Source organism: Sorex araneus, chromosome 4 (assembly GCF_027595985.1).
Source record: "Sorex araneus isolate mSorAra2 chromosome 4, mSorAra2.pri, whole genome shotgun sequence".
NCBI classification, from domain to species: domain Eukaryota; kingdom Metazoa; phylum Chordata; class Mammalia; order Eulipotyphla; family Soricidae; genus Sorex; species Sorex araneus.
Window position 1 is genome coordinate 66423809 of NC_073305.1, and position 12967 is coordinate 66436775.

General features: G+C 43.8%; 1 protein-coding gene across 7 annotated transcripts in view; it reads right to left on the reverse strand.

Moving 5' to 3' along the window:
• TAFA4 (TAFA chemokine like family member 4) overlaps positions 1-10079 on the reverse strand; it is a 302837-nt gene extending 292758 nt beyond the window's left edge. For 2 of the 7 annotated variants that reach the window (XM_055135770.1, XM_055135768.1), the window contains exon 1: positions 9580-9833. The gene's annotated coding sequence lies outside the window, so the exon portion shown is untranslated. Of the gene's footprint in view, positions 1-9491; positions 9835-10005 lie in introns of those variants that run through there. The other 5 variants (XM_055135774.1, XM_055135773.1, XM_055135772.1 and 2 more) reach the window with 5 other exon arrangements.
• Between the last annotated feature and the right edge of the window lie 2888 nt (positions 10080-12967).

Consider the following 12967-nt stretch of genomic DNA (forward strand, 5'->3'; position numbering starts at 1 on the left):
TCAGTAATATTTCCTCCAGAGGGCCTTAAATAGATACCCTCCCCCTGCCTTATACAAAATAGTTGTGGCTTTCAACTTACTTAAAAATTTAAAGTGGACATCAATAAAAAATAGGTGACCTGGATAACTTATTTCAATATTAACATGAAGCTTGCTCTCTTTGACAAAGAGAAATGTAATTTTCTTTTAAATAAGCTGTGCCAGAGAAACAGTACAACGCGTAGGGCGCCTGCCTTGCCTGTGGCTAACCCAGTTCAATTTCTGGCACCCCTGAACTCACCAGGGGTGATGCCTGAGTGCAGAGCCAAGAGTAAGTCCTGAGTACTGCCAGGTGTGGCCCCCAAATCAAAAAATATATACTTTTTAATTAAAAAAAGTAATCCCGGGGGCTGGAGCGATAGCACAGTGGGTGCTATCAAGGGCGTTTGCCTTGCACACAGCCAACCCAGGTTCTATTCCCAGCACCGCCAGGAGTAATTTCTGAGTGCAGAGCCAGGAGTAAACCCTGTGCATCAACAGGTGTGACCCAAAAAGCAATAAATAAATAAATAAATAAATAAATAAATAAATAAAATAAATCTCTGGGGCTGGGTATTGTAGCTCAGTGGTAAAGCATTTGCCTTGTGAATATGGGACCCTCAGTTCAAGCCAGAGCACAGAGAAATAAAATTAAATTCAGAATTTTTATTTTCAGTTAAAAATAAAAACTAACTCAAAATTTCTGAAATTCTAGGTACTTAGAGACTTATATAAGAAGACTTTTCTTAAAATTTTGATTAAAGTGGCAGCATTATAACAATGTAGTCAGGTGTGTATCATTCTAAACAAGCATCTGAATATAGTACATTGAAGTTTAGCACTCAAAGTGCAGTTCTGTCCTCTGCATAATTTAACCCAATTTACCTTCTGGTAGGTAACCGCCAATTTGGACTGAAGTCTAAACATTTGTATTTACTTTATTTCATTCATTTGTTTGGCTGGTATCTCTATGCACTACTTAAAAGTGGATTCACACAGCATTCACCTTCCTCCATCTGACTCATTTCACTAAGCATATGCCCTCAAGGTTGTTCCCACAAATGGCCAGATTTCATCGAATTTATTTTTCAATAGATGAGTAGTAGCATTCCATTGCATGTGTATGTATGTGTGTATACACCTGTATATGCCACATCTTTATCCAATCTATATATGCCCTTAGACTGTTTCCAGCCCTTTATTATTATAAATAATGCTGCAATAAGCATGGGGCTGTATGCTCCACAATTTATAATCGCTTGTTGGTGGAAATTCCCCTACTTTATTTAACCGCCATGGTTTACAAAGTTGTTCCTGGTGATTTACTACAGGCATTCAGGATTCCAACACCAATCCACTGCCACAGTCATCTTCCCTCCACCATTGTCTCTGTTTTCCCAACCACCCATCAAACCTGCCCCCATGCTGACACACAATACCCAGATATAAAATACCCAGAAGTGAAATACACAGTGGTTCCAATGAAATCTCTATTTAATTTCTTAGGGCTCATACCCAACGGTGGCAAGGAAGTGTGAGGAGAAGAGCAGCCTTGGGCTCATACCCATTGAAGTTCAGCCTGTTGGTAAGAGTCTGAAGACCAGTGCTCAGGTGGTGGGGAGAGGGAGGAGGAACACACTAGCCTGAGGAACTCAGGCCTTGCACACACAGAGACATGACTCTCCCAACACACCTCTCTCCCCTGCCATGTAATTTCTGATGTTAACTTTTTATAAATCTCCTTACTATGTTCCAGAATCACTGCACCAATATACATACACATTCCCATCAGAACTACACAAGATTCCTTCTACCCCACAGTTCTCCACTGCTGGCTGCTTCGGATCTTTTGAAAAATAGCATTTCTGACTTTATTTTTGCGGGGGGTGGGGTGAATGATGTGGGGGACACACTAGGTGGTGTTCAGGCTTACTCCTGGCTCTGCATGCAAGGATCACTCCTGGTGGGATCAGGGGACCATACGGAGTGCCGGGGATGAAACCCAGGTCGGCTGCACACAAGGCAAGCACACTACCCTAGCTCTCTGCGCTCCCAACCCCCACCCCTGCATTCTCACTTGTCAAAACACTTAAACATTGGGGTCTGAGCGAAAGTACAGTGGAAAGGTGCTGGCCTTGCAGATGCTACCCAGGTTCAGTCCCTGGATCCAGATATGGTCCCTCAAGTGATCTCTGGAGTGATCTCAGCAGGGAGCTAGGAGTAAGCCTAAGCACAGCCTGGTAGGACCCCCCAAGAAACAAAACTATATAAAGAAAGAAAACATAATATCAACATGTAATGAAACAACCAATGACACTCCTTACACAGTAATCACCCTTCTAGAAGTAGCTCTGCAGCATCGCTACATCCTTGTGAATGCATGTAAACCTGCGGGGGTTTCCTCTTCTGCCGTTTCCTTATCCAGGGAACTTCACCAAATTCCACAGTCCTCTGTCTCCTGCCTTCCCTATCAGTTCACCAAAGGCTCTCTACTGGGTCTTCTGCCAAGTAAACAAAGCAAAGCAGATTATATGATGTAACTGTCACTGTCCCTCTCCCTGTCCTCCCGTTGTTCATCGATTTGCTCAAGTGGGCACCAGTAACGTCTCCATTGTATGATTTGTTGTTACTGTTTTGGGCATATTGAATACACCAAGGGTAGCTTGCCAGGCTCTGCCGTGCAGGCGGGATACTCTCGGTAGCTTGCTGGGCTCTCCGAGAGGGACGGAGGAATCAAACCCGGGTTGGCCGCATGCAAAGCAAACACCCTACCCACTGTGCTATCGCTCCAGCCCATGATGTAATTATTATTTTAAATTATTTATCAGGGCTGGAGAGATCATACAGTGGATAGGACACTTGCAACTGGCCAGCCCAGGCTGGATCCTCAGCACTTCATATGGTCCCCCAAGCCCCAACAGGATAGCGCAGAGCCAGGAGTAAGATGAGCACAGCTAAGTTTAGTCAAAAAGGAAAAAATAAATTCTCTCAATTTCTATATGAAATAGAAGCAAAAGAAGGAAATGAAACTATATTTAAAAAATTATGGAGAGGGATCATTTCGATGGCAAAAATGGTTTTGTTTTTCACTTTCCTTTTTATTCATTCTCTTCTATTGTTTTTATTTGCTATCCAATACATGCTATCTTTATAAGTTTTCTTTAAAAAGAAGGATAAAAGCTTGGGCAAGAGAGAGAATTCTATGGCCTAAGCACAGTCTTTGCATGCAGGAAGCCCAGGGTTCAGTGCCTGGCACTGCGTAATCCCCGAGCACTGAGAGCCACTGGCAGTTGACCACCCCTTCCCTACCCCCAGCCCCTCCATCACAGAGCTAGGGGGAGTTTTTAGACACAAAACACACACACAGAAAGGAAAGAGAAAGAAAAGTGAAAACCGTACCTTTGGTTGGAAAGAGAGAACAGCAGTAAAAGTGCCTGCCTTGTATATAACAGTCCTGTTTGATTCTCAGCACTGCATACAGTGCTCTGAACCCCACCAAGAGTGATCCCTGAGCACAGCTGGGTGTGGTCCAAAAAATAAAATAAACCAAAATCTTTAAAACAGAAGCCAAGAGTGATTAAAATAATACTATACATGTAGCTATCTGAGTTTCTGAGCATAATTAAAAAGTTGGCCCTCAGCACAAAAAAAAAACAACAACATTCAGCGTTGGCATGATACAGGGAAAAGGGGACTCTTACTCACTGCTGCTGATAATGTCCACTGGTCTAGCCTTTTTGGAAAACAATATCTAAATGCCTCAAAAAAAAAAAAAAAAGCTAGGACTTGAGCTTCCATATAACCCAGCAATCTTCTCCTGGAAATATACCCTAAAGTCCAAAAACACAATTCAGAAAAGACATCTGCTCTCCTATGCTTATAGGAGCACAATTCACAATAGTCAAAATCTGGAAGCAATCCAAGTGCCCAAGAACAGATGACTGGATTAAGAAGCTATGGTACATATACATGATGGAATACTATGCAGCAATTACAAAGGATAAAGTCATAAAATTTGCTGATACATGGATGGATCTGGAGAGTATCATGCTGAGTGAAATGAGAAAGAGGAAGAGGGACAGATAGAGAATGATCACACTCACTTATTTATGGATATAAAGAAATATAGTGGGGGGACAATGCCCAAAGACAATCAAAACAAAGGACAAATCTGGTCCTTTGTAGGAAGCTTGCCACCATCAGCGAAAGGGGGTTAAGACAGGAATGGGCCACTATGACAACGATATGGGAAAGTGGTCAGTTTGGATGAGAACTGGGTGCTGAAAAAAGGTAGAGTTATATGTATATTATGCTTTCAGTAACAGTATTACACACAAAAGGGAAAAATGAAGAGAGAAGGTGCCTGCCATAGAGGCAGACAAGGGAATCTGGAAACACTGGTACAGAAAAGGGGACACAGGTGAAGGGATTGGTATTGGAACACTGTACACGTGAAACTCAATCGTGAATAGTTCTATAACTTGGTAATCCACACTTATTCAATAATTTTATCTTTTTAAGTTGGGAACTCTGGGCAAGCTACTATGCTATCTGCATAAAAAGCTCTCAGCCACAAATGTTCTCAGCCACATCACTGGAGACATTTTTAATCAGATCATTCTTTTTGTTTGTTTGTTTTTCTTTTCTTTTCTTTTTTGCTTTTTGGGTCACACCCAGCGATGCTCAGGGGTTACTCCTGGCCTTGCACTCAGGAATTGCTCCTGGCAGTGCTTGGGGGACCATATGGGATGCCGGGGATCGAACCCGGGTCGGCCACCTGCAAGGCAAACGCCCTACCCACTGTGCTATCACTCTGGCCCCCTTGTTTTTCTTTTTGTTTTTAGGGTCACACCTGGCAGAACTCTGGGTCATTCCTGGCTTTCATTCAAAGATCACTCCTGGCAGGGCTCGTGGGACCATATGGGATGCTGGGGATCAACACTGGTCAGCTATATCCAGCCCCTAATAGATAATTCTTTATTGTATGCTGCTTTATTTATTGTAGGTTATTCAGCACCACCTTCGGTCTCTACTCATTGGATCTGCACCTAATTCTACTCCTGCTAACAACAAGCAAAAAAATCTCCAAACATTGTCACAGTCCTCTAGAAGCAAAAGTGCCCCCAGTTAAGAACCACTGCACTAGAGGGTGCTTAAATTTCTTTCTTTCTAAAAACTTTCTCTGATTATTTCAGAAACTTCATCTAAAATCTTAGTTGTGGATTACATAACTCACAGATATACACGTATGGCATACCAAGGACTCAACAATATTTTCCTGATTTGGTGAGAGAAGAATGACAAGAAAATAAATCAAAATAAACCCATAAGTACTCAGGGAAAAAAAGTAAGACATGATGGTTATTAAACTAATAATAATAATGACACTAGCTTCTGGTAGTTTCTCCATCCATTAAAACAGTTCAAATGCTGCTGAAATGTTTATTCAATTACTTTCTAGCTTGCAATGATGTTAATGCACTAACAAAGTACTTAAAGCATTAACAAAGTCAACATAGATTATTTTGCGTGCAACAACATATTTTTCAATTTTTTGGAAGTCTAATATCTTTACTTTATGAAAAATAAAAGGACATATCACATAAAGGAAGAAAAATCCACATCTTTGCCATTTTTCTCCTTCTATATATAGCATCTTCTTTTATTTATCTATTTTGTCAACCAGAACTCTCTAATATCTGATGCTATCTTACTTTTTAACTAAAATTATTTAAGCGCATGTTAATGATTTGCTAATGTAAGATCTAGACACCACTGAATTGAAAGAAGAACAAAAATCATTCAACATTATTTCAGATTCATGACTCTGAAAATCAGTAGTTTTGTAGAAAAGAACATTTAATTAATATCAACAGGCTACAAAAACTAAATATTCAATTAGTATGACCATTATTATTACTATTATTCACAATCATACCAGAAAATAAAATTTTACTTCCAAATTATTAGTTTGCTTTTAGAGCAACTAAAAAACACAAAGTATAAAAGAGGAAACTATAACACAATAAATTAACATACTGAGTTCTCTTCCACTGGTAAACTTCAAATCATTATCTAAAATTATCTCATCTTCATTTTAACATCTGAAACTTTTCAAATGTTCAAAAAGGTCCAAAATGAGTTGCTCAACTCAATCTCTGCACAAGCCCTCTTTTACATATCTCCTTTGGAACTGCAAATATTTAAATGACGTAAAGAAGATAGCTGGTACATGCTTAGTAAATACTTGAACTGGGTTCAGCTAGCATCATATTATAACAAACTGAGTCTTGATTGTGAACCAGGGGGATGTTGTTTTCCTCTGCAGAGAAGGACTGAAATGAGAAATTCAAAGGCATTATGGCAGCTCTTCCTGCAGGTTTCTATTGGAGGGACACTGAGTGAGAAGTTAGTGCTTGAAATTCTATTCCAGGTTCTTTTTATACCATAGTAGATGTGGCAGTAGCAGATATCATAAGTAGATAAGAGTATAGCAAATTCAAATCAAAATATTGAATACCCTTGATCTTCTGAAGAATGAATTCTCAGGTGCTTTCCAGACGTAAAATTTTGTCAAACCTTTGTAACTCAAAGCTACAAGGACTACCTAGGGTGGCCAGGAGCCCCCTAATAATGCCTTCAAAATTATTTAATCACAAAGAGCTTAAATAATGTGGCCAAAATTATGTCACCCAATCTCTTGGCAGAACTCTACTTCCTATTACTTATTCCCCACCTTCATGCTTTTAAAAATTAGGATAAAATACACAATATGATTTCCCAATCATTTGTCATTGAACTCAGGATTGAAGACAATTTGCTAATCCTGGAGAACTACATTCAACTCCTAATGAAAGACACACATGAGCACAAATGAGTATATCACCTAGATGTTCGATCTATTTCAAGAACCCAAAACAATAATAATAATAACCAAAAGGTTAGTTCACTTACTATGATAGCTCTCCTCATAGGTAAATAGAGCCAGAATACATGGTGAAAACTATAAAAGAAGGCATAAGGTGGGGGATGGGGGTGTACTTATGCAAATCATAAAGGGATCTATAAAACTGCAATCTGAGAATTTCATTATTAAGCTAAGCCTCTTACTACAGAAATCCCAACCCTCCAACTGGGCCGCTAATTGAGACTTAGGAAGAGCCAAAAGACTTCCCTCTTTTTCTCATTCATCACAGGCAATACAAAAACCTTTGCTCAATATGATAATGTGACTTTTGTCGATGCATTTTTCACATGAGATAGAGGATTGGCTGTTGATGATGTCATACCCCTGGGTTAATCCCCAGTGAATGCAGGTTTAATATCAGAGGCATCCACAATCCACATATTATTTACATAACAAAGTATATTAAGTGTAACAATAAGTGAGTAGTGAAGATAAAAGCACCTGTTAGAGAAAGGCTATGTGCCACTGAAAAGGAGATGGGGGACAAAGCAAAGAGTCATTTTGGTTTTTTCTCTAAATGGAACTAGGTCATCAAACAATACACATCTCTAAAAAAAGCAAAAAATGAATACTGATATCCAAGTGGCCTAGGACATTCTAGCCCTAAAAATATGAAATAGTGGTCTCCAGTTAAAAGAAAATAAATTTTAAGTAACCAAGTTGAGATGCTTGTAGGTTGGGAATGGAGAAAAATATAAAAGAATTCATTCAAAAATAAGTGAATGAGCAGCCACTGCCTTCCTGAGAAGGATAACTTTCTGATCTTTAATAGGGGAAACTGGCTGAGTCAAATCATAGCTTAAAACCTGATATATTTCAGTGTCAAAGGGTAGTTAAGAGGGTACAAGGGATAGGAGAGAGTAACGCTACGCAGAACAATGAGACAGAAGAGAATCTTGAAATACAGCTTTTGGCTATGAGAATATTGATCAAGGAATACCCCCCCACACACACACACGAAGAAAGCTTTTTACACAAATGAGCAATGCCAACAACTCACACGGTCCGTTTGGGAGGACATAAGTCATCATTAGTCATAATGATTCTGCAAACTGCTCTCACACTGCCTTGTTAAGATCTGGATTTTCAATCCAAAGGAAGTGTTGGGCTTGCACACTGATTTATGACTACAAACTTAGCAGAAATGCTTCTCGCTGTAAAACCACAGAGAGCTGTTGAAGAATTCTTCAAGTCACATTTTCAAATAGCCCAAATAGAAAAATACTGATAACATTGGGGAAAAGATGCTCCCAAATTATTTTCTCTCCCCCCCCCCCCGCCTTTAATTCAGGTCCTGCCTGAATTGGGTTTTAGACGGCTCTACCTTGTTTCTACCCTCTACCCCTTTTCAGCGTGTGAAGTGGCCAGTATGATGAGAAAGCTAAGCCCACGCAAGTCTGCATATCTAGGTACGCTCCTAGGGGCTTCAGGTTGCTGCGGACAAAACCGTTCACAAGGGTTTTCGAAACAGACCCGGACCAGGGCTTTGAACAAGCCCAAGGGGATCGCCTGTCACATCACATCAGCTTTGCTTGCCTTGGAGAGATAGCCATTGAAAAGGGGAAAGGAAAGAGTTCACAAAAAAATACTTTTCACCAAGCGGAGAGGGCGGGGGCACCTAAATCCTGGTGGAGAGTGGGCATATTGCTAGGTCTCAGCTGGTCCATACATATGTATGTATAAATACACATATGTATATACATATATACATATGTGTGTATATATATTCTTTTTGTGTGAATGCCTTGCAGAGAGATGATTCATCACTTGCTTGTGCTCATTGGGGTCCACGGGCTCTCCCCGCCCCCGCAACATTATATGGATTGTGTGTGTGGCACCGTGGGGCACAGCATCCTGTCGGGATAGTCTCCCTAGGTACCGGTACGAATACGAGACTTTGAAAGGGAAAAGAAAATTAGCGACAGTGACCATATCCGACCTGCCGACCGCGGAGACAAGTTCCAGACCCGCTCGCGTCCTCCACCGGGGCGCGAAGCTTTTCCCTTCCCGCGGGAGGCGGCGACGGGCCCCCCACGCTGCGGCCCAAAGCGGGAGCCCCGGAAGCCTGGGGTCACCTGCTCCCCCCTCCGATCTCGGCCCAAGGCTAAAAGCAGACACCCTCGCCGGGCTTCTCCAGAACAAAGTGAATTCCTCCTCCCCTCCCCTTCCCAGACCCGTGGATCAAGGGACCCCCCAACCCCACCCCACCCGCCACGAAGTGCCCTCGCGGCCTCTGAATGTCAGGTACGACCCCCGAAGTTGGAAGCTGCCGTTGCCTCTCAAACATCTTCTATTTGGAGCGCCGCTACCAACTTTGGGGTGCACAACTACGGCAGAGGGCGACCCCCAATCCAAAAAGCCAGTACGGGGGCGGGCTGAGAAGGGGTGGGGGGGAGGTCAGGTCGCCCCGAGCTTATCAAGGAGTAACCAGTTGGAACGGTGCTGGCCCCCAGGCGGTGTCTGAGCACTAGTCCAAAGGCGCCCCCAATCCCATCTTCCTACCTACCCTTGACTCTACTCCCGCCCGCGGCCAAGTCGGATCGAGCGCCCACGAAGAGGGACGGATCTCTGCCCCCGAGCCCGAAGATGCTCACCGTGCCTCCTCCCTGCGGGCAGCCCCGAGAGCAACCCAGCGCCTCCGCCGGCTCCTAGAGAAAGTTCTCACGTCTCTCTAAAGGCGAGCCCGAAGCGGGCGCGGCGGGAGCTGCCGCCAGACTCCCGGAGAGCGCAGCAGCCGCGCGCCCCTCGGTGCGCCCCGTCCAGGGCCGAGAGCGCAGAGCAGTGCGGAGCTCGCGGGCCGCCGCTCCGGCCGGGAGGGGCCGCGCCGCCGCGGGCCGCGCTGATTGGCCGCGCCGGCCCGAGCTCCGGCCCCCGCCCGGCCGGGTGGTCCACGTGGGTCGGCCCTCTCCCCGCCCCGCACCTCTGCTCGGTCCGCGCGCCCCCACCCCTGCGGGGCGCTCCTCTCCCGAGCGCCTCGCTGTGGCCGGCACTCGAGCAGGTGCTGGGGACTTGGTGACTACCTGAGCGCAGCGATGAGCCCTGCAGATGGAGACCAGCTCCTCTCCCAGATCCTTCGGAGACCCAAAGCAGGTCGCAAACAGCCTTCCTCAGCCACCCGAGCAGAGCAAACGCATCACGAATCTGGCTGCTTATGTAACTCATGTAACTTGCTTCCATGAGGGAGGAGCAAAAGCAATACACCTGTCAATACCTCAATCCTGCATTTAAAAATTTTTAACTGTCCCAGACTTCTTTGAATCTTCCCCCACCCCTTACCCCGAGTGATTGCTAGTAATTCGTGACTCTTAGACAGCATTTATTTTACAGGCTACCTATATGGTCTCCGTGTTAGAGAGAACATAGGACACAAAGAGTTTAAATAACTTACTAAAGAGCCCACAGTTAATCAGTATGGTTTGGTTTCCAAAGCGTAATACAGAAAAGGCTTCCTCTGAGAACTGGTTAGGAACGCTGGCTCCCAGAATCAGTACCTTCATTTTTTTTTTTTTTTTTTTTTAAGTTTGTAAAGACATCAGATTTATTTTTATTTTTTCTGGTTAACTTTTAAAAAAAATTTTATTGAATCACTGTGAGATAGTTACAAGCTTTCATGTTTGGGTTACAATCACACAATAATCAAACACCCATCCCTCCACCAGTGCACATTCCCCACCACCAATATCCCGGGTATACTCCCCCTTTCCCACCCTCCCCCTGCCTCTAAGGCAGACAATATTCCCCATACTCTCTCTCTACTTTTGGGCATTATAGCTTGCAACACAGACACTGAGAGGTCATCATGTTTGGTCCATTATCTACTTTCGGCATGCATCTCCTATCCCAACTGGTTCCTCCAGCCATCATTTTCTTAGTGATCCCTTCTCTATTCCATCTGCCTTCTCCCCTCTGCTCATAAGGTTAACTTTCTTTTTTTTTTTTTTTTTTTTTTTTTATTGAATCACCAAGTGGAGGGTTACAAAGTTCTCAGGATTATGTCAGTTATACAATATTCAAATACCCCTTCCTTCACCAGTGCCCATCTTACATTCCCAACCCCCCCAGTCTATCTACCGCCCCCTCCCACCTCCCTAGTCCCCACCCTTATACGTGATAGGTTTCACTTCATTTGCGCTTATCTCGATTACATTCCATGTTTCAACACACAACTCACTACCGTTGCTGGGGTTTCCCCCCAAAAAGAAAAAGACAGTCCTATTGCCAATGAGGCTTTTGATAATTCTCCATTACTAAGCATATAGAGATATTAAGTCCTGCTGTTTGTTACATAACTTTTCTTTTTCCCCCTTGCCCCGCGCCACCGAGTTCACGCCTGTTTAGTAATCGCCACGCTGTCTGACAAGGGAAAAAAAACCGAAGAGGATGGTTATTTCCCGTCATCAGCCGGCGTGGGGCTCTGGCTTAGTTGATAGTCTAGTAGAGTGCCTGGAAGCAGTTTCTGGAACCAAAGCTCTTGCGCTGATATCGGCTCCGGCTCGAGATACCACCAGCGTCCCGCTGGTCCATGTACCTAATTTTTCCCCTTATTTCCCATTCCCACGCCACCAGGTCTGTTTGCTTAATGGACATCACACTATGTTTGACACCACGCCACGTTTCTTCCCGAGAAAGAAGGATATTTCTTCTCAGCCAGCGTGGGGATATAGCTTAGTTCAGTCTAGAGAGATGGCTACCATTTTGATTGCCTTCAATATTTCAACAAAATACTTACTATTCTTGTTAGGAACACCCACAAAAGTCCGACCCATTAAGAAGGAACCATTACATACTGTTGATACTAAGATGACATTAAGTCGCGCGGCCGCGGCAGCGGCCGCGCGGTTTTGGGTTTCTGTCTAAAGTCCAGGGAGAAAGTTGAAGGAGAGAGAGAGAGAGATTTCCGCACGGGGGACCTGGCGGAAACTCTCAAGTCACATACTGCAGGTTGCTGGTGGGCTGCCGGTGTCCCAAGCAGCTCCGTCCTCTTCGTCAGTCATTCTGGGGGTGCGGGCGCGGAGAAATGAGTACCTTCATTTTGACAAGGCCCCCAGGAAGCATGAACTTTAAGACGCTTTCCTCTGCCCTGTAAGGTCGTTCTCTGTCGTTGAATACGTATCTTTCCCTCTCATTGAAAAAAAAAAATAATTATGAGTCATATGGTCCAGTTGCTCTCCAAAGTCTATTTTCATTTTCTGTGCCTCTTAATTATAGTTTCACCTAATCTCTGCCAGGCCTCCTGTCTCTGTACTTCTTATCTTTGTTCTCTTCACACACACACACACACACACATACACACACACACACACTACAAATTGTAACATGTGGCCTATCATTTGACATTTTCCAATCCAAAACACTTCCTTTCAGATTCAAAATTCAGACTGCAATCAATGGCAGTTGTATTACCAGCTAGTGACCGGACTAAGAGGAAATTCAAGTTTCAGAGATAGGATTTTGATCTTTAAAGGGATTTTATGAAAGACAACAGCAAGTCCAAAGGGAGCCTGAGATTGTGTGCCAGGATATCCCAGCACTCTCTCTTGGCTCTGTTCACCCTTTTGCTCAGTGAATATGAGACCTATGCCTGTCCACCACTGTAACACTGTGGGTATGTACAGAAGTAACTGATATTCCGAAGTGCTTTCTTCCATTTAGCTGGGGTCTTGGAGGAGAGACAGGCATTACTACCATAAATAAGTGAATCACAGTGCATGGTAGAAGGCACATTACACAGAAAAATCAAATACAAGAAAAGGAAATGAGAGCCAGAAGGTTGGAATTTTCTTGGGGGGGGGGGGGTGGGAGGAACTTTTTGGGCCACAACCCAGCAATAATCAGGATTTACTCCTGGCTCTGCACTTAGGAATCACTGTCGGCAGTACTGTGGGACAATTGGGGTATCAGGGAGCAAACCCAGGTCAGCCGCATGCAAGGCTAGTGCCCTATCCACCATACTATCTCTCCAGCCCTGCGGTTATTATTTTA